This window comes from Phacochoerus africanus, chromosome 1, assembly GCF_016906955.1.
Source record: "Phacochoerus africanus isolate WHEZ1 chromosome 1, ROS_Pafr_v1, whole genome shotgun sequence".
NCBI lineage: Eukaryota > Metazoa > Chordata > Mammalia > Artiodactyla > Suidae > Phacochoerus > Phacochoerus africanus.
This window is the reverse complement of record NC_062544.1, coordinates 262,089,320-262,111,043: the sequence shown is the minus strand read 5'-3', so window position 1 is coordinate 262,111,043 and position 21,724 is coordinate 262,089,320.

Below are 21,724 nucleotides of genomic sequence, written 5' to 3'. Positions count from 1 at the left end.
ATGCTAGCTTCGTCTGTAGCAGCCGTTTTCTGAGATGCACTTTAGCAGAGCAGGGGGTTCACAAGGGCACGCATCCTCACCAGATGATGGCCAGGGAATTAGCTGAGCTCTTGAAGGGTTTCATTCAGCTGTTCTGGGAGAGCTCCATGCACCGTATCTGCCCACTGACCTTTGTTTTCCCTTAACTCCCTGTGTCTAAACTCCAACCTCACAGTCCTGCCCTAGTTTCCCGATCCCCTCTGAGATTAGAATTTCTGGCTGATGGCATCAGTGCATTTACCTTTTTTGTTGCAAAATGGCTTCTGTAGTAGTCTTAGTCAAAAAAAAAAAAAAAAAGAAGTCTGGTTAGAAGGATGTTGAAAGCTCCAAGAATCAGTGAGAGGCTGAAGGAAACGTTTGACAAAAGGCCAAGAAGCAGCTCTAGAAAGTCAGAAAGGAAGGCAGCACAACAGATGTCAGGCTGAGAAGCTGTGGCTTCGTTATGGAAACTGTCACGATTACTGTAACTGTGAATGGATCCTAACTGTCCTGTTTCCTTTGTGGTACTTATTTAAAATTCAGAGTCTTAAACGTGAGAGCTTTAGGTTGCCTGAACCTGACTGAGTCACTTGCTTGCGTTGTGACCGCCAGAGAAGGAGGGAAGCCGAGGGCAGGGAGGGGAGGTCCCGTTTCCTTCATGTTCCATATGGGAGGTGAGGTCTTCACCCAGTCAGCAGCTGCCTTTTGGATTTCTTCTTCTTCTTCCCATAGTCACTGTTAGGAAAAAGATGTTCCTGCTACGTGAAATAGCTGAAAAGGAACTCATTCCCTCTCTAATGGGACAAGACTCCTGCTCTGCTTCCCTTGGTTACAAATTCAGTGGTTCAAATTTTTACTTCATTTACCTGAAAAGGGAAATACTGCCATTTTATTTATAACACGTGTAACTACATTTTAAAATGGTGGCATCTCCGTTATCTCTGAAAATGAGCTTAAGGAATTTAGAATCGTTGCAGTAAACAAGCAGCATCATGTTTACTTAAAAAATCAAATACCTCCAAACTGACTCCCTACTAATTTTTCTCTTTTTATTTCATTTGGCCATGGGGAGGTTCAACATGGAAGTAAGAATATTTCTTCTATTAAATCATAGGCTAGCGCAGAGAGTGGTAAGTTTCTGTGAATATAAATGAGGCACCAGGGCACCAACAATACCAGTTTTCTCAATTTCCTCCACTATTGACTTCTTTTATGTATCAACAGTTTCTAACTCCTCTTAAATGTGAATTCCAGATAGCACAATCATTGTATGAAAAAACACAAGGAGATGATAAAATATTTCAGAGAAACTTTTTTTTTTGTCTTTTTGCCTTTTCTAGGGCTGCTCCCGCTGCATATGGAGTTGCCCAGGATAGGGGTCTAATCGGTGCTGTAGCCGCCGGCCTACACCAGAGCCACAGCAACGCGGGATCTGAGCCATGTCTGCGACCTACACCACAGCTCACAGCAACGCCGGATCCTTAACCCACTGAGCAAGGCCGGGGATCAAACCTGCAACCTCATGGTTCCTAGTCGGATTCGTTAACCACTGCCCCACGACGGGAACTCCAGAGACATGGAAATTTTTATTTAATTTTTTCTTTCCTTTTTTTATTTAGGGCCACAAGTGCAGATTTGGAAGTACCCAGGCAAGGGGTCGAATCTGAGCTGTAGCTGCCAGCCTAAACCACAGCCACAGCAACATGAGATCCAAGCTATGTCTGAGACCTACACCACAGCTCATGATAATGCTGGATCTTTAACCCACTGAACGCGGCCAGGGATTGAACCCACAACCTCGTGGCTCCTAGTCAGATTCGTTTCTGCTGCGCCGCAATGGGAACTCCCAGAGAAACCTTTTAAGTGGTAAACATGAGTGCCTGTTCTCTGGTTCTAGCAAAAGGGTTGAGGATCCCTGGAAACACTGGTAGAACTAGTTATTTTCTTCATATTCTATCATAAACATTAAATCACATGGGATTCGGTTGGTAGCTTGTTTACTTTCTATTATAGTTGGGCAAATACAAGTGAAATGACTTTAATTAAAAGTCGCATTTCTCTAGACTGTTCAGACTCTAGGCCAGGATAACCATAAAGATTTACACACCCCCACTGGTTGGAATTTTGTCTCTCGCTTTGGTTATTGGTGTTGAAAGACAAAATCAAATGCTTTTGACAGAAGCACTCCACAGACTTCTGGAGGCTTTAGGAATTGGAATCACCTAGTTTATTAGTTGATACTCTCAGATTTCAGTGGGCATGAAATCTTGTTTCCCTAGTCCTCAGAGTAGAAAAACAGTGTTCTATACCATTTTGTAAATATTCAAGGATTTCCTGATTAGAATAATTGTAAAACTTTATTAGTGTATCAGTTATTTATGGGAACATGAGGTAGTAACTCTGCAATTCAAATTGTTTGTGTCTTATTTATTTACGTTCCTATGTTGGAATTTCCACAATTTATATCCCTTTAGTAGATGCAGCAGCCATGGAATTGTGCTGCTCAGATCTGCTGCTATTGGGTGTGTAATTGGTAGATGGCTTTAGCTGCTGGCCTCTGAATCCATCATTGCATTTTCCCAAAGGCCTCACTTCCCATAAGCTGTTCTCAGTCCATGACAGCATGGTAGGGACACTAAGGCAGGTCATTTCCTGCAAGAAGCAGGATTCCTCTGCAGAATGACTTTGGCTTGAAGACTCCCCATTGTCCTGGCCAGAGCTTCTTTGAATGGCCCTGTGGTCTGAGTCTTTACTTACCCTACCCACCCTAACCCTTCTTCATTTCCTCTCTCCTTTACACAGCCCTGGAGCATGGTGTGAAGACTTGTCTTCATCTCCTTTGTTGTCCCACTGTTTCTGCTCTAACAGGTCTTTCAAATAAATCTCTTACGTGTTTAATCCCATCGTCGTGTCTAACATTGGAGGAGCTGAACTAAATGCAAGAAATATTAATAGTTGTCCAAGAAAACAGTGATGTCATAATGTTGAGTGGTAAACTGCTTACCTGTGGGTTTGACCTTCGTGTCATATGAGTTAATGAAATCCCTTCGTTATTTATTCTTTAAACATTTTTATTGTGAGTTAGAACACGCACATAGGGATGTGCGAAAAATAAAATTACAAGGTGTAATGAATTATCATTAAGTAAATGCTCATGAAAACACCAATAAGGCCATGAAATAAGATATTTATGGGACCTAGAGGGTCCCTAAGTACTTCTTGCTAACTGTTGCTTCCTCTTTCCCACTTTAAGGAAGCTACTCTATTAACTCTTTTGGTAACATCCTCCTTATGTTTGTCCTCAATGTACTTTCACTTCGTGTTTTTTTAATGTCTGTATAAATGAAATCACACACTAAGCTTTTCATGCCTGTCATCGTCCATTCATTATGTTCCTGATAGTCATCCATGCTCTATATATTTGAAATTTCTTAAATTTTATTGCTTATAGTTTTGTATCTTATGATATATGAATTATTCTTTCTCTACTTATTGATATTATTTCAAAATCGGAATTATTAAAAATAATGCTATGGGCACTCGTGGATCTGTTTCTTGGTATATGTGGTATAAATTTGTTTGGTATATCCTAGTACTTAAATTTCTAGCCATAGGGTATGTGTACCTTCACTTTATAGAGAATAATGAACTGTTTTCCATAGTGGTTGGACAAGTTTATACCTCCACCAGCAATACATGAGTATTCTCATTGCTCTACATCATCACCTCTACTTGCTTTAAAGATAAATACAAAGACAAAACTGAGAAAGATTGTACTTGTTTGGGGAAATTGAGAAATAATACTTTAAAGAATAGTTAGTGAAGTTTTTATTTTATCTTATTTTTGTCTTTTTTTGTCTTTTGAGGGCCGCACCTGTGGCACATGGAGATTCTCAGGCTAGGGGTCTAATCGGAGCTATTGCCACCAACCTACGCCAGAGCCACAGCAATGCCAGATCCGAGCCACATCTGTGACCCACACCACAGCTTGTGGCAGTGCTGTATCCTTAACCCACTGAGTGAGGCCAGGGATTGAACCCGCAACCTCATGTTTCCTATTTGGATTTGTTTCTGCTGCACCATGATGGAACTCCAAGTTTTTATTTTTTAATTAATTTTTTTTTCTTCTTTTTTTTTGGCCCTGACTGCAGCATATGGTAGTTCTCAGGCAAGGAGTTGAACTCAAGCCACATCAGGGACAATGCCAAATCCTTAACTGCTAGACCCCCAGGGAACCGCAAAATTGCAGGACCATTTTTTGGAATTTTCTTTGCCATACCCACGACACACACAAGTTCTCAGGCCAGGGATTAAGCCTATGCCACAGCAGTCGCTTGAGCCACTACAGTGATATTGCCAGATTCTTAACCTGCTGTGCCACTTGGGAACTCTTTAATGTGAAGTTTAAGAGCATTAATTTTGATCCAGAGAGACCTGGACTGTCCTCTTTAAGGATATTTGGGGAGATGTCACAGGAATAAAATTAGATACTTATAACAGTGGCTGGCATATGCTAAGGAATCATTATTACCACTATTATTACTTTTCATGGAAGAAGAGGTATTTGGAAGGAAATATTGAGCCATTTGGTAGAAAGGGAGGGCGATAAATTCTACGCAGAAGAAACCTCAAAAGCAAAAATATCTGTAGGCGACACAGTGCTTTGGCTGAAACATGGAAGGAACAGTAAGAGAGGGTAATCCTAGAAATTGCAGCTGAGAATTTAGGGAAGGACTCAATGATGGATGAGGTATTTGGATCCCGTGCCTTCTACTTTGACACTTGAGGAAAAATCTGTTTTTCTGATTTGCTAGTTATTTCTGCATGCTGAACTCTTCCTAGTTTTTATTTATTCTTTTATTATTATTATTATTATTTTACATTATGGCACATTGCTAAAGTGAGCACAGATTTTTCCCCTTTAATCACTAAGTGAAGCCTGTTTTTCCAACACTTGAATCTGGACTATTCTTGTGACTTGCTCTGGACAACAGACTGGCAGAGGGCCATGGTGAAAGAGGTTTTACTCAATTCTGTTCAAATTATTGGAACCCTTAAATTACCATGGGAACAAACACTAGCATAGTATAGATCCAGTATCCTATCCATCCCAGACAACACCACTACAAAATGACCAGACTCAGCCAACCCATAGGATGACCATAGGCACATGAATGAGCTCACTGAGATAAGCTCAGCCCATCTCACCCCAACCTAGAAGAACCATTCTAATTGTTGACCACAAAGTTGAGGCTGTGGCATTGGGCAGACAATTCTTGGCTGGCTCCTACTACCACGGCACTGCACACAAAGTAGAAAGAGGCACATAGTCTTTCTGTGAAGAGGGCCTTATTTCTTGTTATGGAGTTTCAGCCTGAGGATCAGGCTTCAGGTTCGGCACACATTTAGTGGCCTCTGCATCTGCTCTCAAGGAATGTATGCCATGGTTGCCATCTTGGCGCTCTCCTCTGTCTTCTTCCAGATCATAGGCATCACCTAAAAGAGAGCTTATACACTCATATGGAACCCAATTTTTGCAACTGCTACACAAGTGACATCCCCAGATTTCCTGGCTCTGGTGGCTAGTAGGGCTTATGCTTGCTGTATCATAGGACTATATGTATTTGCATACTTTTAAAAGTTGATGCCTGAGGGTCTGGATTTTAGTCAGCCTGAATATAGGTCTCAGTTCCTCCCCTTTTGGATACTAACAGGTCTTGGCACATCATCAACTATTGGGAGCTATTAAAATATAATTAAAAAAATGTTTGAGAGACAGCCAAGAGCAAGGCATGTTTGAATGATAAGGTTCATCTCCTACACAAGGCACTCCTTTGAAACTGGGAGAGGTAGTTGTTTCATCCAATTAAAAGGCAATACAGAGAGTCAATATAATGAATAAACAAAGGAATATGTTCCAAACAAAAGAACAAGATAAAACCTCAGAAAAAAAACATTAATGAAATGAAGATAAGCAATTTATCTGATAAACAGTTCGCAGTGATAGTTATAAAGATGCTCATTGAGCTGGGGAGAAGGAATGAACACATTGAGAACTTCAACAAAGAGACGGAAAATATAAGCAAGTGCTAAATAAACGTGACAGAGCTGAAGAATACAATAATTGAACTGAAAAAATACACCAGAGAGATTCAACAAGAGTAACCTGTTAAGCAGAAGATAAAGCAGAAGAAAACCTCAGTCAACTGAAAGAGAAGGCAGTGGAACTCAATCAATCAGAGCAGTGAAAAGACAAAAGAATGAAAAAAGTGAAGGAAGCTTAAGAGACTTGTGGGACCATCAAGTGGACTAACATTTGAATTATAGGCTCCAAGAAGCATATGAAAAAAATCTTATTTGAAGAAATAGTGGATGAAAAACTCCATAACCTGGAGAAAGAAATGGACATCCTGATTCAGGAAGCCTAGAGAGTTCTAAAAAAGAGGAAAGAGACTCACACCACGATATAATTAGTTAAAAGTTAAGGAGAGAATCTTAAAATCAAAGATAAAAACACCACTAGTTAAATAAAAGGGGACCCTCATATGACTCTGAGTAGATTTATCAGCAGAAACTTTACAGGCTTGAAGGGAGTTGCATGATATATTCAAAGTGCTGAAAGAAAACGAGAATACTCTACTCAGCAAAGATATTCAGAAGTGAAGGAGAGATAAAGAGTTTTCCAGATAAGCAACAACTAAAGGAGTTCACCATCACTAAATTGGCTTTACAAGAAAAGTTAAAGGGGCTTCTTTAAGCTGCAAAGACAATTATTTGTAGTAAGAGTGCATATGAAAGAATCTCATTGGAAAGGTATGTATATGTATATGCTATAGGTAATGGATCAATCACTTATAAAGCTGATATGAAGGTGAAAAGACAACAATAGCAAAAATACCTATGATTATAATAATTAGTTAAGGATACACAAGGTAAAAGATGTAAGATTGACATCAAAGGCATAAAACATGGAGTGGACGGTTAGTGACATTGAGCTTTACAATGGGATCAAACTCATTATCGACGTCAAATAGACTGTTATATGTAAGCCTCATGGTAACCACAAAGCAAAAACTTAGTACAGACCTAGAAGGAGAAATGGAAAGAAATAAATAGTAGAAAACTTTAATATCTAACTTACATTGATGGATAGATCATCTAGACAAAAAAATCAATAAGAAAACATTGGCATTAAGCAACACATTACACCAGATGGACTTAACAGATATTTATGGAACATTTTATTCAAAAGCAGCATAATAGACATTATTCTCAAATGCACATGGAACATTTTCCAAGGTTGATTATACGTTGGGCCACAAAACAAATGTTAATAAATATAAGATAACTGAAATCATATCAAGTATCTTCTCCAGCCACAATGGTATGAAATTACGAGATTAATTACAGAAAGAAAACTGGAAAGTTCACAAATATGTGGAGATTAAACAACATTTTACTAAATAACCAATGAGTCAAGAGAAATAAAAAGAAATAAAAAAATTAAAAATAAAAAATACCTTGAAATGAAAATAGAAATTTAACATACCAAAATTTATAGGATGTAGCAAAAGCAGTTCTAAGGGGGAAGTTCATAAAGATAAATGCATATTTCAAGAAAAAAGAAAAGTTTCAAATAAACAATCTAACTTTATACCTCAAAGAACTAGAAGAAGTGAAGTCCCAGGCTAGTAGAAGGAAAAAAAATAACAAAGGTTAGAAAAGCAATAAATAAAATTGAGACTAAAAAGATAATAGAAAAAAAACAAGACAATAGAAAAGATCGTGAAAACTAAGAGCTGGTTCTTTTAAAAGATAAATTGACAAACCTTTAGCTAGACTCACTAAGAAAAAGAGAGGACTCAAAATCAGAAATGAAAGATATTACAACTAATATCACAGAAATGTAAAGGATCATAATAGGCTACTATGAATAATCATACATCAACAAGTTGGACAACCTAGTAGAAAAGAATTAATTCTTGGAAACATACAACCTGCTAAAACCAAATCACGAAGAAATAGAATACCTGAACAGACTGATTTCTAGTAAGGAGATTAAGTCAGTAATCAAAAATCTCCCAACAGGAGTTCCTGCTGTGGTTATAGCACGTGAAGGATCTGGCATTGTCTCTGTGGTGCCGTGGATTCTGTCCCCGGCCTGGCACAAAGGGTTAAGGTCTGGCTTTGCTACAGCTGTGCTATAGGTTCCAGCTGCAGCTTGGATTTGATCCCTGGCCCAGGAACTTCCATATGCCTTGAGTGCTGTCAAAAAGCCCAGAAAACAAAAACAAAACCACTACAACCTCCCAACAAAAGTCCAGGACCAGATGCTTCACTGGTGAATTCTACTAAGCATTCAAAGAATTAATACCAATCTTTCTCAAACTCTTTCAGGGAATTCCCGTTGTGGCACAGTGGAAACCAATCTGACTTAGTGTCTGTGAGGATGTGGGTTCGATCCCTGGCCTTGCTCAGTGGGTCAGGGATCCAGCGTTGCCATGAGCTGTGGTGCAGCTTGCAGACATGGCTTGGATCCTGTGTTGCTGTGACTGTGGCTTAGGCCAGCAGCTGTAGCTCTCATTGGACCCCGAGCCTGGGAACTTCTATATGCCACAGATAGGACTGTAAAAAGCAAAACAGGAGTTCCTGTCATGGCTCAGTGGTTAACAAACCCGACTAGTATCCATGAGGATGCGGGTTCAATCCCTGGCCTTGCTCAGTGGGTTAAGGATCTGGCGTTGCTGTGAGCTGTGGTGTAGGTCACGGACATGACTCGGATCCTATGTGGCTGTGGCTGTGGCTGTGTCATAGGCTGGCAGCTGTAGCTCCAATTTGACCCTGAGCCTGGGAACCTTCATATCCCATGGGTGCCAACCTAAAAAGACAAAAGACAAAAAAACGAAAAAACAAAAACCAATGGTGATTCAACATTTGCAAACCAGTTAGTGTGATACAGCACATTGACAAAGTGAAGGATAAAAAGCACATAAACATCTCAATAGATGAAGAAAAAGCATTTAGCAAAATTCAACATCCATTTATAATAAAATCTCTCAACAAAGCAAGTATAGAGGGAAGGTACCTCAAAATGATAAAGGCCATGTATGACAAGCCCACAGCTAAAACCATACTCAGCAGTGAAAATGCTAAAAGCTTTTCCTTTAAGGTCAGGAACAAGACAAGAATGCCAACTCTTACCACTTTTTTTTTATACCTCAAAAATACATTTATTATATTATTATAATACATGAAAACATACTTTTAAAAACCCTAAGACCTATCATCTCTGCTCCTACTTTGAGAATTATTGGTGAAATCAGTTTCTTTTTTTTTTTCTGTAGTATATTCATATTTTTTTTACTTGAAATTTTATTTTTTTTACAGAATAAAATACATATATTTAAACATAATTACATTCACACAGATTATTTTATCATGGATCTTAAGAAACATATTAAGTGACTCCCTCTGGAGAATTGGAATGGAAAATATACTGAGACAAATAGGAAATTTATTCTATTCCTTATCCCATTTTGTATGGCTTTCATCTTTACTATTCAGTATTATCTATTACATTTCAATTTTTCTTTAAAAATTAGCATTATATTAAAATTGTGTATATTATGCAACTAGAATTTATAAAGAAAGTCTTATATATCATTAAATATTTTATATAGCATAATAAAAAGAGTAACTTAACTGGTAAGAATAACAAAAATAATATACCCTCTGAAAATAAGTAAAATATAAAATGCATAAATTGGTTAAAAAACAGTGTAACTATATAAATATGTCCTCACAATTTGTTACATCTTATTGATTCTTCAATATAGGCATTACACCATTCTAGGTGATATGATAAGACATTATAGACCTTACATTGTACCATGGAGAGAAATGGTTATTAATAATACAGTTGTAGAACTATATTATTTAATTGTACAGTTGCATTATTTAATTATAATCATCATAAATTCTTTGATGGAGAGGAAATCAGAATCAGATCTAAGAAGACTTCAGCATTCCAAGAATGATGTCAAATGACCCCCTTCATGGTGGATTATGCACTTATTTACTATGAGATATATTTCTTCTCCAGAGATTCCTTGGTTGTGTATCAATTGTAGATTTTTGGTTTGTAGTTATTCTGAAGTTTTGATATAAGAATCTATGTGTATATGAGATTGTTTTATGTTGTTGGTCTCTTAATTGCAGGTTCATCTCCAGTGTCCTGCATTTGTACCCACCTCTTCTCATGATTTCTGATTTTGGTGGTATAATTGTGCATGGATGATTTCATATCTTTATTGTATATATACCTTTACTGGAGAGCCTTGTCATTTGTGGAATTTTTGTTTCCTGTTGCCATCTTTTCTGCTTAGAGAAGTTCTTTTAGTATTTGTTGTAAGGCTGGTTTAGTGTTGGTGAATTCTCTCAACTTTTGCTTATCTGAGAAGGTTTTGATTTCTCCTTCAAATCTGAATGAGAGCCTTATTGGGTAAAGTAATCTTGGCTGGAGGTTTTTTCCTTTCATTATGTTAAGTATATCATGCCACTCCCTTCTGGCCTGCAGAGTTTCTGCTGAAAAATCTGCCGATAACCTTATTGGGGTTCCCTTGTATGGTTCCCTTGTATGTTACTTGTTTCTTTTCCCTAGCTGCTTTCAAGGTTTTCTCTTTGTCTTTAATTTTGGTTAGTTTGATTAATACGTGTCTTGGTGTATTCCTCCTTGGGTTTATTTTATATGGTACTTGTTGTGCTTCCTGGATTTGAGTGAGTTGTTCCTTTCCCATGTTAGGGAAGTTTTCAGCCATTGTCTCTTGGAATATTTTTTCTGTCCCCTTCGCTCTCTCTTCTCCTTTTGGCACCCCTATAATATGGATGTTGGAGCGTTTAACGTTGTCCCAGAGTTCTCTGAGACTCTCTTCATTTGTTTTCAATCTTTTTTCTCTTTTCTCTTCTGCATCTGTAATTTTCACTAATCTGTCCTCCATCTCGCTTTTTCCTTTTTCTGCCTCCTATGTTCTGCTGCTGGCTGCTTCTAGTGAATTTTTTATTTCAGTTATTGTATTTTGCATCTCTTCTTGTTTAAGTTTTATATCTTGTATCTCTTTGCTCAGTGTTTCCTGTAAGTTATCCACCTTTGCCCCCAGTTTATTTCCAATGTCTTGCATCATCTTCAGCATCAACAATCTAAAGTCTTTTTCCTGGAGGCTAAGAATCTCCTGATCACTTAACTGATTTTCTGGGGTTTTTCCTTTCTCCCTCATCTGAGGTATAGTTCTATGTCTTTTCATTTTTATAGGTTTTTGGTGTGGTGACCTTTTTATAGATAATAGAGTTGTAGTCTCTCTTACTTCTGGTGACTGCCTCCCTTGTGGCTGAAGTCCGAATGGGGGCTTGCTGTAGGCTTTTTGATGATGGGAGGGGCTGATGCCTGTCCCTGGTAGGTGGAGCTGATTCTAATCCCTCTGGTGGGTGGGGCTTAGTCTCTGGATGGGATTAGAGGCAGCTGTGTGCCTGAGGGGTCTTTAGGTAGCCTGTTTACTGAGGTGCAGGGCTGTGATCCCACCTGGATTGTTGTTTGCCCTTGGGCTTCTCAGTGCTGACTGAGGGGTGGGGCCAGATTTTCCCCAAATGGCCACCTCCAGAGAAAGGCAACTGCTGAATATTCCTGAGAGCTTTGCCTTCAATGTCCTTCCCTCACAACAAGCCACATTCACCCCTGTTTTCCCAGGATGTCCTCCAAGAACTGCAGTCAGGTTTGATGCAGATTCCTATGGAGACCTCGCTCTGCTCTGGGACCCAGTGCGTGTGAAAGTATGTGTGCACCTTTTTTTTTTTTTTGTCTTTTTGCTATTTCTTGGGCCGCTCCCACGGCATACGGAGGTTCCCAGGCTAGGGGTCGAATCGGAGCTGTACCACAGGCCCACACCAGAGCCACAGCAACATGGGATCCGAGCCGCGTCTGCAAGCTACACTCCAGCTCACGGCAATGCCGGATCATTAACCCACTGAGCAAGGGCAGGGACCGAACCCACAACCTCATGGTTCCTAGTCGGATTCGTTAACCACTGCGCCATGACGGGAACTCCTGTGTGCACCTTTTAAGAATGGGGTCTCTGTTTCCCAAGTCCTGTGGAGCTCCTGTGCACAAGCCCCACTGGCCTTCAATGCCAGATGCTCCAGGGGCTCTTTCTTCCAGTGCCAGATCCCTGCACGTGAGGGTTTGATGTGGGGCTCAGTACTCTCACTCCTGTAGGTTAATCTCTGTGAACCAGTTAGTTTTCAGTCTGTGGAGCTTCCCACCTGGAAGGTATGGAGTTGTTTATATCACGAAATCCCTCCTCCTACCTCTTGACGTGGCCTCCTCTTTTTCTTCTGGAGTAGGGTATCTTTTTTAAGGTTTCTGGTCCATTTGGGTGGAGATTGCTCAGTCTTTAGTTGTAAATTTTGTTGTTTTTAGGAGAGAAGTTGAGCTCCAGTCCTTCTATTCCACCATCCTAATCCTCCAACTCTTACCACTTTTATTCAACATAGTATTGAAAGTCCTCCTAGAGCAATTAGGCAAAAAAAGGAAATAAAATTTGTCCAAATCAGCAAAAAAGTAAAACTGTCACTATTTGCAGATGACATTATATGGCGAAAACTATAAAGAAATCTACCAATAGGAAACAAAAAAAGATTCTACCAAAAAATGTTAGAACTAGTAAATTCAGTAAAAGTACAGGCTAGAAAAAGCAATATAGGGAAATCTGTTGCATTTCTATATATTAATACTAAATATCAGAGAAACATTTTGGAGTTTCCCCATAGAAGAATGAGTTAAGAATCCAACTGCAGTGGCTCAGGTCATTGCAGAGGTGTGAGTTTGATCCCTAGCCTCACATAGTGGGTTAAAGGATCTGGTGTGGCATAGGTTGCAGCTGTGGCTTGGATTCAGTTGGTGGCCTGGGAACTTACATATGCCATGGGTGCTGCCATTTAACAAAAAAAGAGAAATACATAAAACATTTACAATTTCATCAAAAAGAATATAATAATGAAGAATAAATTTAACCAAGGAGGTGAAAGACCTGTGTATATTAAAAATTACAAGACATGGAGTTCCCGTCGTGGCGCAGTGGTTAACGAATCCGACTAGGAACCATGAGGTTGCGGATTCAATCCCTGCCCTTGCTCAGTGGGTTAACGATCCGGCGTTGCCGTGAGCTGTGGTGTAGGTTGCAGACGTGGCTCAGATCCTGCGTTGCTGTGGCTCTGGCGTAGGCTGGTGGCTACAGCTCCGATTCGACCCCTAGCCTGGGAACCTCTATATGCCGTGGGAGCGGCCCAAGAAATAGCAACAGCAACAACAACAACAACTACAACAACAAAAGACAAAAAGACAAAAACAAAAAACAAAAAACAAAAACAACAAACAAACAAAAAATTACAAGACATTAATGAAAGAAATTGAAGAAGACATAAATAAATGGAAAGCTATTCTTTACTCATGTATTTAAAGAATTGATATTGTTAAAATGTCCATACTTCCCAGAGTAATTACAGATAATTCATTTTCTGCAGAAATAGAGCAAAGAAATCCTAAAATTTGTATGGAAGCATAAAAGACTCTGAATAGCCCAAGCATCTTGAGAAAGAAGAATAAAGCCAGAGACATCATGCTCCTGATTTCAAACTTTATTACAAAGTGATAGTAATTAAAACAGTATGGTATTGGCATAAAAACAAAACACACAGATCTATGGGACAGAATAGAGAGCCCAGTAATAAACCTACACTATATGGTCACTTAATATGACAAAGGATTCAAGGATATACAATGGGGAAAAGATAGTCTCTTCAATATATGCTATTGAGAAAACTGGAAATCTTATACCATACACAAAAATTAACTCAAGATAGATGATATGCTTGAATATAAGACCCAAAACCATAAAACTTCTGAAAAAAAAAAAAAGAAGAGGCAGTAAGCTCCTTGATATAAATTTTGGTGATGGTTTGTTTTCTGATGAATCTGATATCAGAAGCAAAACCAACAAAAGCAAACAAACAAAACAGACTAAGACCAAGTAGGACTACCTCAAACTAAAAACCTCTGCACAGCAAAGGAAACCATCAACAAATTGAAAAGGTAACCTACTGAATAGGAGAAAAATATTTGCAAATCATATTAATCCACAAAATACATACAGAATCCATACAACTCAATAAAAAACTCAATCTGATTTAAAAAACGGGCAGAAGATCTGAATAGACATTTTTCCAAAGAAGATATACAGACAGCTAAAGGTACATGAAAAGATGCTCTACATCATTAATCACCAGAGAAATGCAAATCAAAATCACAGTGAGACATAACCTCACAGCCATTAGGATGTCTGTTATCAAAAAGACTAGAAAAAACAGGTGTCGGCAAGGATGTGGAGAAAAGGGAATTGTGACACATTGGTAGGAATGTAGTTTAGTGCAACTATAACGGAAAACAGTATGGAGATTCCTCAAAGAATTAAAAATAGAACTATTAAATAATCCAGGAATTCCATTTTGGGGTATCTACTGAAGAAAATGAAAAAACACTAATTCAAAAAAATATAGGCACATTCATGTTCTTTTCAAAATTACTTACAGTAGTCAAGATATATAAACAACTTAAGTGTCAGTTAATGGATGAATGGATAACTAAGACATGTATGTATGTGTACACACACACACAAAGAGGAATATTTTTCAACTATAAAGTAAAATCTTACCATTCGTGACAACAGGGATGGACCTTGAGAGTGTTATATTAAGTGAAATAAGTCAGACAGACAAATACTCTTTCTCATATATAGAAACAAATACATATATACGTCCATAAATACATACAGACTCATATACATCCATTCATCCATACATAAATCAAGCTCATAGATACAGAGAACAGTTCAGTGCTTGCCAGAAGTTGGGGGGCGGGGTGGAAGGTGGGAGGAAATAATGAACTTTTTTTTTTAACTTTAAATAAGTTGAATAAAAAAGATAATGTCTCAAAAAATTGAAGTGGTTGTTTTAAGCCATTAAATTTTGAGGAGTGCAATTATGCAGCATAAGTTGAGTGATGCAAACAGATATTTTAGAGTCTCTTTCAAATTGCTTTACCACTTACAGTTTTCAAAGTGACCGATTTTTTTTTTTTTTTTTTGCCGCATCTGCTTATTTTCATCATGGCAGTTCACTTCTTCATAAATATTGCAATTGTTTAAGGGGACCTGTTTGCATTGAAGAATTTTGTTGAGGGCCTTTGTGATTCTTAGATTATGAATGTGAAAGATCAGTTTTGATCTGACAGGTCTCTTCTGAATGAGCCCTAGCTACTTCAAGGCTCTGGACAAGTTATAATACTAATTTCTTATCTGTAAATTTTGCACCATACAAGTGATTTAAATTTGTATTTAGATGGCACGATTTTTCCTGTTGTTTCAGTTAGTTGGATAATTTTTCCAAAGACTAGGAAACTCTTTGTGGTTCTGACTGTTGTTTTGGGGCTTGATTCCAGTTCCTCTAAACCCCCTGAAACCACACTCTCTATTATCTCATGGGTATTAAAACCTTAGCCCTGGATTCTGAGGGCAGCATTTTTTGTTTGTTTTTGGCTTCTGGAAATGCCTCTTTTCTTCTTTGGAGCAGAGCTATTAAAAACATATTAATTGTATTTTGTACTTAATATCATTTTTCTTTTTTTTTCTTTTGTCTTTTTAGGGCCACACCTGCGGTATATGGAGGTTCCCAGGCTAGGGGTCTAATCGAAGCTACAGCCGCTGGCCTACACCAGAGCCACAGCAATGCCAGATGTGAGCCGCATCTGTGACCTACACCACAACTCACGGCAACGCCGGATCCTTAATCCACTGAGTGAGGCCAGGGATTGAACCCTCAACCTCGTGGTTCCTAGTCAGATTTGTTAGCCACTGAGCCATGATGGGAACTTCCATATTTTGTACTTCATTTCTGTGTGTTTGTATCCATGTTTATTTCCTTCCCTGTCAAATCAAATCATGCTTCTATATGTCTGGGTAGAATTCTGTAGCACTGATAAATATCTGCTGAGTATTTGCCGCAAATTCATCATGTATTCAGTATTGTTCCTACTTCCTCTATTACCTTTGGAACAGGAAGCAAGGGGGCAGGACACAAGAAAGAATGACATAGCCCTTTAGGATCTGACAAAAACTGGCTAGAACCATTTATCTCTGAGATGGCAGATGATTCAACTTCCAATAGAACTTGAGCCTCATTGTATGCTCCTTGTAATACATCAGCTAAATGACATGCTCACAGGTGTCATGACAGTTCTGAGGCCAACCATAAAAGGCCAAAAAGTGGCCCTTCTCCCAAACAGTTGGAATAATCTTACCACTCATTACCTTATGAAATTATCCAGCCCATAAAAACTAACCACCTCTTATTTAGGGGCCTCTCACCTTTTTCCTCTTTCCTTCTGAGATGGCCCACACTTTGTCTCTCTCTCTCTCAATATATCTCCTTCTTACCTATCACTTTGCTTCTTGCTGAATTCCTTCTGTGCTGAGACATGAAGTACCTGAACTTCAGTAAATCTTGAGACCAAGTGTGTGATTTTAATTAAAAAACAGTAGATTCAAGGAGTTCCCATTGTGGCTCAGCAGAAAAGAACCATCCATAAGGACGTGAGTTAGATCCCTGGCCCTGCTCAGTGCATCGTTGCTGTGAGCTGTGGTGTAGGTTGCAGACATGACTTGGATCTGGTGTGGCTGTGGCTGTGGTGTAAGCTGGCCACTGCAGCTCCAATTTGACCCTCAGCCTGGGAACTTCCATATGCAGCACCTGAGGCCCTAAAAGATGAAACAAACAAAAACAGTGTGTTCAGTTTCCAGCCTGTGGGTTCAAGACCCAATCTGAATTGTATGATTTCAGCTTTATTTATTAATCTTGTAAATTATCTCTCTTTTCCTGTCTCCTCAGAATAACTTATAAACTCCTTAAGGGAAGATAATGCTATTTTATTCTCTTGTATTGTGCCTATCTTCAAAAGATCTAGCACGATAACTCTTCAATGAATGTTTTTAAAAATTCACTTTTAAAATGTATAATTCAAAAACAATTTGTGAGGTGGCTCCATGGGAAGTTTTAAGAATATACATTAACTGTTGAAAGAACTGTATGTTCCATCAAAACAAGATTCAGGCTTTGGAATGGAAGGGATGAGGTTTTGTTAAGTTTGTGATAAAATATTGAAAAGTTGCTTGTTCATGTGAATCATGCCGCTGTAGTCACAAGAGCAACAAGGTCACCTCTGTTCCCTGTTTTACATTATCTTGGAGTAAATCTTTTTACTCTAGCTATTGCGATGGCTACTGGCAGTGGCAGGTGAAACTGGACTGTGTTTGTCTTAGCTGCGCTGTGAAGTTGTTGGTTTCGGTCCTTGTGTCTCTGCCATGGCCCTGGGGAGGTGCCTGTGGGAACCTGTCCAGCCATTCTGCTTCACGGACAAACCCAAAAGAGAGACAGTGTTAACATCTTAATGGGGCAACCTTTGACCAGTAGAGGATGGGAAACTGGACAAATCATCTCTTCTTTCGTCTCCCAGGTGAACAACTCTGACTCATGTTCCACAGACTTCTCAGTAGGGTCAAGGTCCACTTGCCCACAGTGATGACTGTGTGATAATACACTGTGGTTTATCTTCCTCCTCCCAGTTTCACTCCACCAAGCCCTTAGTCATGTGCCTTAGGATTATTGCCCCCCAAACTGCTTTCACCTTGTCATAGGCTCTACTTTTCTTGGGGAAAACCCAGGCTAAGACAACTAACCTGACATATCCTAGAACAGTTGGTGAAGAGGCCCAACTTCCCTGAAGGGGAGGTTCAGCTTTATCCACTAATTCATCAGTGTTATGTAGAAACCTATGTTTGGGCGAGAGAAACTGACCAAGTTTAAGAGTAGGGCTTTTAGGATTCCAGCGTGTTGGAGAGATCTCTGGAATGACAACTTCAATTCTGGTGGAAGAATCCTTAAGCAGCAGATGCCAAAGAGGGTTGAATTGCAGGGTGGTGTCAATGAACTGGCACGCTGAGCCAAAGAGCAGAACTTAAGGCTAAAAAAACCTGATGTATTATTCTTCCATATTTTGAGCTCTATATTCTTAGCTATCCTTCTCTCTCTCTCTCTTTTGTTCTCAACAAAAAATAATGCATTTTGGCATGGTTTACAAGATGTGTTGCAACCATGTGGATCAACCTGATCATGGAATCAAGATTCTGGTGTTCAGGGGTGAGGCTGGATGGCTAACAGGTCCTGCACAAGGCTACTCCAGTAAAGCCAATTCTTCTTTGATAAACCTGTATATGACAATAAGACACTCTCAAGGTTAAGGCCAAAGAGTAAAGTGTCCTCTAGGCACTTTAATCCTGGCTGTGTTTCCTGCCAGCTGCTGACAGTGCATATCCTCATAAGCGAGGGATGTTTTTCTGTGTTCCTTTCACAATGGCTCTGATAAGCCCCACATGTAGTAGAGGACACTGGTTTAATTTTCAACCACAACTTTTTTTTTTTTTTAATTTTCCTACTGTACAGCAAGGGGATCAAGTTATCCTTACATGTATACATTACAATTACATTTTCCCCCCACCCTTTGTTCTATTGCAACATGAGTATCTAGACAAAGTTCTCAATGCTACTCAGCAGGATCTCCTTGTAAATCTATTCTAAGTTGTGTCCAAGCTCCTGATCCCTCCCACTCCCTCCCTCTCCCATCAGGCAAGCCACAAGACTTTTCTCCAAGTCCATGATTTTGTCTTCTGAGGAGATGTTCATTTGTGCTGGATATTAGATTCCAGTTATAAGTGATATCATATGGTATTTGTCTTTGTCTTTCTGGCTCATTTCACTCAATGTGAGATTCTCTAGTTCCATCCACGTTGCTGCAAATGGCATTATGTCCTTCTTTTTTATGGCTGAGTAGTATTCCATTGTGTATATATACCACATCTTCCGAATCCAATCCTCTGTCGATGGACATTTGAGTTGTTTCCATGTCCTGGCTATTGTGAATAGTGCTGCAATGAACATGTGGGTGCATGTGTCTCTTTTAAGTAGAGTTTTGTCGGGATCTATGCCCAAGAGTGGGATTGCGGGGTCATATGGAAGTTCTATGTATAGATTTCTAAGGTATCTCCAAACTGTTCTCCATAGTGGCTGTACCAGTTGACATTCCCACCAGCAGTGCAGGAGGGTTCCCTTTTCTCCACATCCCCTCCAGCACATGTTATTTGTGGATTTATTAATGATGGCCATTCTGACTGTCAACCACAACTTTTTCAGGGTTATGTGTAAGGGAGCTTGAACAGGGTCTCAGAACACAGAGGACTCTTGCTCTCTCTTTTAAGTAACTTTATTATTTGGTGGACTCATGTATAAATTTATGACACCAAGAAGAGCCAGCCTTTCTCTGAAACATGACTTCTTTCATGTTTAAACAGCTTAAACAGATTGTCATATAAACCATAGGTGGCAGTGAAAATAATGAGAACAACAAATTATCAAGAATCTACCTGTGCTGACTCGATGCTGTGGCTGGATTTTTTCCACACACCCTTTATGGTCCTGAGAACAATCCTGCAGAGTAAATATTGTTCTTCTTGTTTCCCAGTGGAGGAAAAACAAAACCCAGAATTCCTTACCCTGTGAGGGCATACAGATGACAAATGGCAGTGCTTGGATTAGAATAACCATTAGTATCATGGTGATTAAGACTGCTGGCCTTTATTGGGTACATGCTGATGATCCCATAGTCACTCCTTGAGTTACTCATTATGCCTACTCTCTATATAAAGTGAATTTTGAAGGTTAAGTGACTTCAAGGTCACACGAGGGATATGTAGCGGTTTCTAGAATTGTAATTGGGACTTTCAGGGCTCTAACGCCTTCACCATTCCACTAAGTCTCTGAAAACAGATTTCTTGTGTCCTGCCCTGTGCTTGTCTCAACTGACATGTTTCCGTCAAGCGTGTGACAGGCTAGTTCTGCTTCCCACTCTTTCCCCCAAGGGTCTGACTAGAGCTGCTCTCTTCAAGGAACTGCTAACATCTCCAGTTTAAGCAATGTGCAAAATAACCCATGCGAATAAAACCTCTCCCTCCAAGGCCTCTCTTACTCACCGTTCATTTTTTTTGAAATAACAAGACCAAGAGGTGGCCCTGCGGGGTCAACAGATAAAACGTGAGTAACATTAGTGCCTCAGTGAAGCATCAGGCAAGACTGAATGGAAAATAGACACATTTTATGGTAAATCAGTTCCATTTGTAAGATTTCCTTACACTATATCTAAGGAGACACGACAAGCTGGAGAACCAGATTGACAATTGACTCGGATGTCTGCTGTTGTATTTTCTTTCCTTTGGACACAGAACATTTGTTTCTTAAATAGCAGGATTATAGACCCTCAGGGTTCAAGGTGGGAGAAAGAATTTCACATGTAGGTAGCAGCTTTCTAGGTTTTAACAAACCTCCCTGACATTTCTGTGTCCAGAGAAGAATTCAGAAACAATACAAAGGAGGCCTGGGCTGCAGTCTCAGTTTTGTTTCTCGAGTTGGCAGCAAGGTGTCAGACAATTTTCTTATTTTGGATTCTCGAAGCACTCAGCTTATCATTTTCACTCACCCCTGAAACTTTCTCCCCTAAATAGAAAGCATGGCTTGTGTGAGAGTTCCTTGAAATAACTGTAAAGCCTATGAGCCAGTTCCTAAACAGAGAGCAGTGCCGTGACATCAGTCTACAGCACACAGAGATACAGTTTTCTTTGGTACTTGCACGTGTAAACACAAGAGGAAAGTGCGTGGATAGAAATGGACTCCATTTTGGAGTTCCTGTTGTGGCTTGGCAGGTAAAGAACCCGACTAGTATGCATGAGGATGCTGCTTGATCCCTGGTCTCATTCAGTGGGTTAATGATCTGGTGCTGCTGCAAGGTGTGGTGTAGGTCTCGGGATGAAGCTCAGATCTGGCCCAGTGTTGCTGTGGCTGTGGTATAGGCCAGTGGCTACAGCTACAACTCAGCTCCTAGCCTGGGATCTTCCATAGGCAGCAGGTGTGGCCCTAAAAAGGAAAAAAAAAAAAAAAAAAAAAAAGAAAAAGAAATGGAATCCATTTTTAAGTCACAGTACTATGTTGGATAAGCTCCTGACTTCTGGAAACAGTCTATCTGTAACTTAGGGCTATGTCTTTTAAGAAGTTCTAATGTTTTTCTTGGTCCTAAGATTCTTGTGTATTCTACTCTACCCAAATGTTAGGTCACACTACATTCTGTATCCAAGGAAAAAACATGAGGAATTTCTGATTATAATCTGCTCTTTTATGAAAATGTTTATATCCCTCCCTTCTGTGTCTCTTATGTAATTTATGGCTTTTCTCCCTCTTCCTGAAAAGGGACACCAGTAAATTATCATGATCATGCAGTCTCTGTTTAGAGACCCTTCCTGGAGAGGGCAATCCAGCTGGCCCTGGCTAGCCTTTGATTTGACAATGTCACTGGAAAAGAATCTCTGCCAGTGATTTAAATCCAGACTCAAACATGAAAGAGCAGAACCCAGGGGTTTGACCTGATTTTTCAAATCCTCTGCAGTGAATTGAAAGGTGGTCTTTCAATAGGCTAATTTCTTTTTTTTAATGATTTTAATGTTTT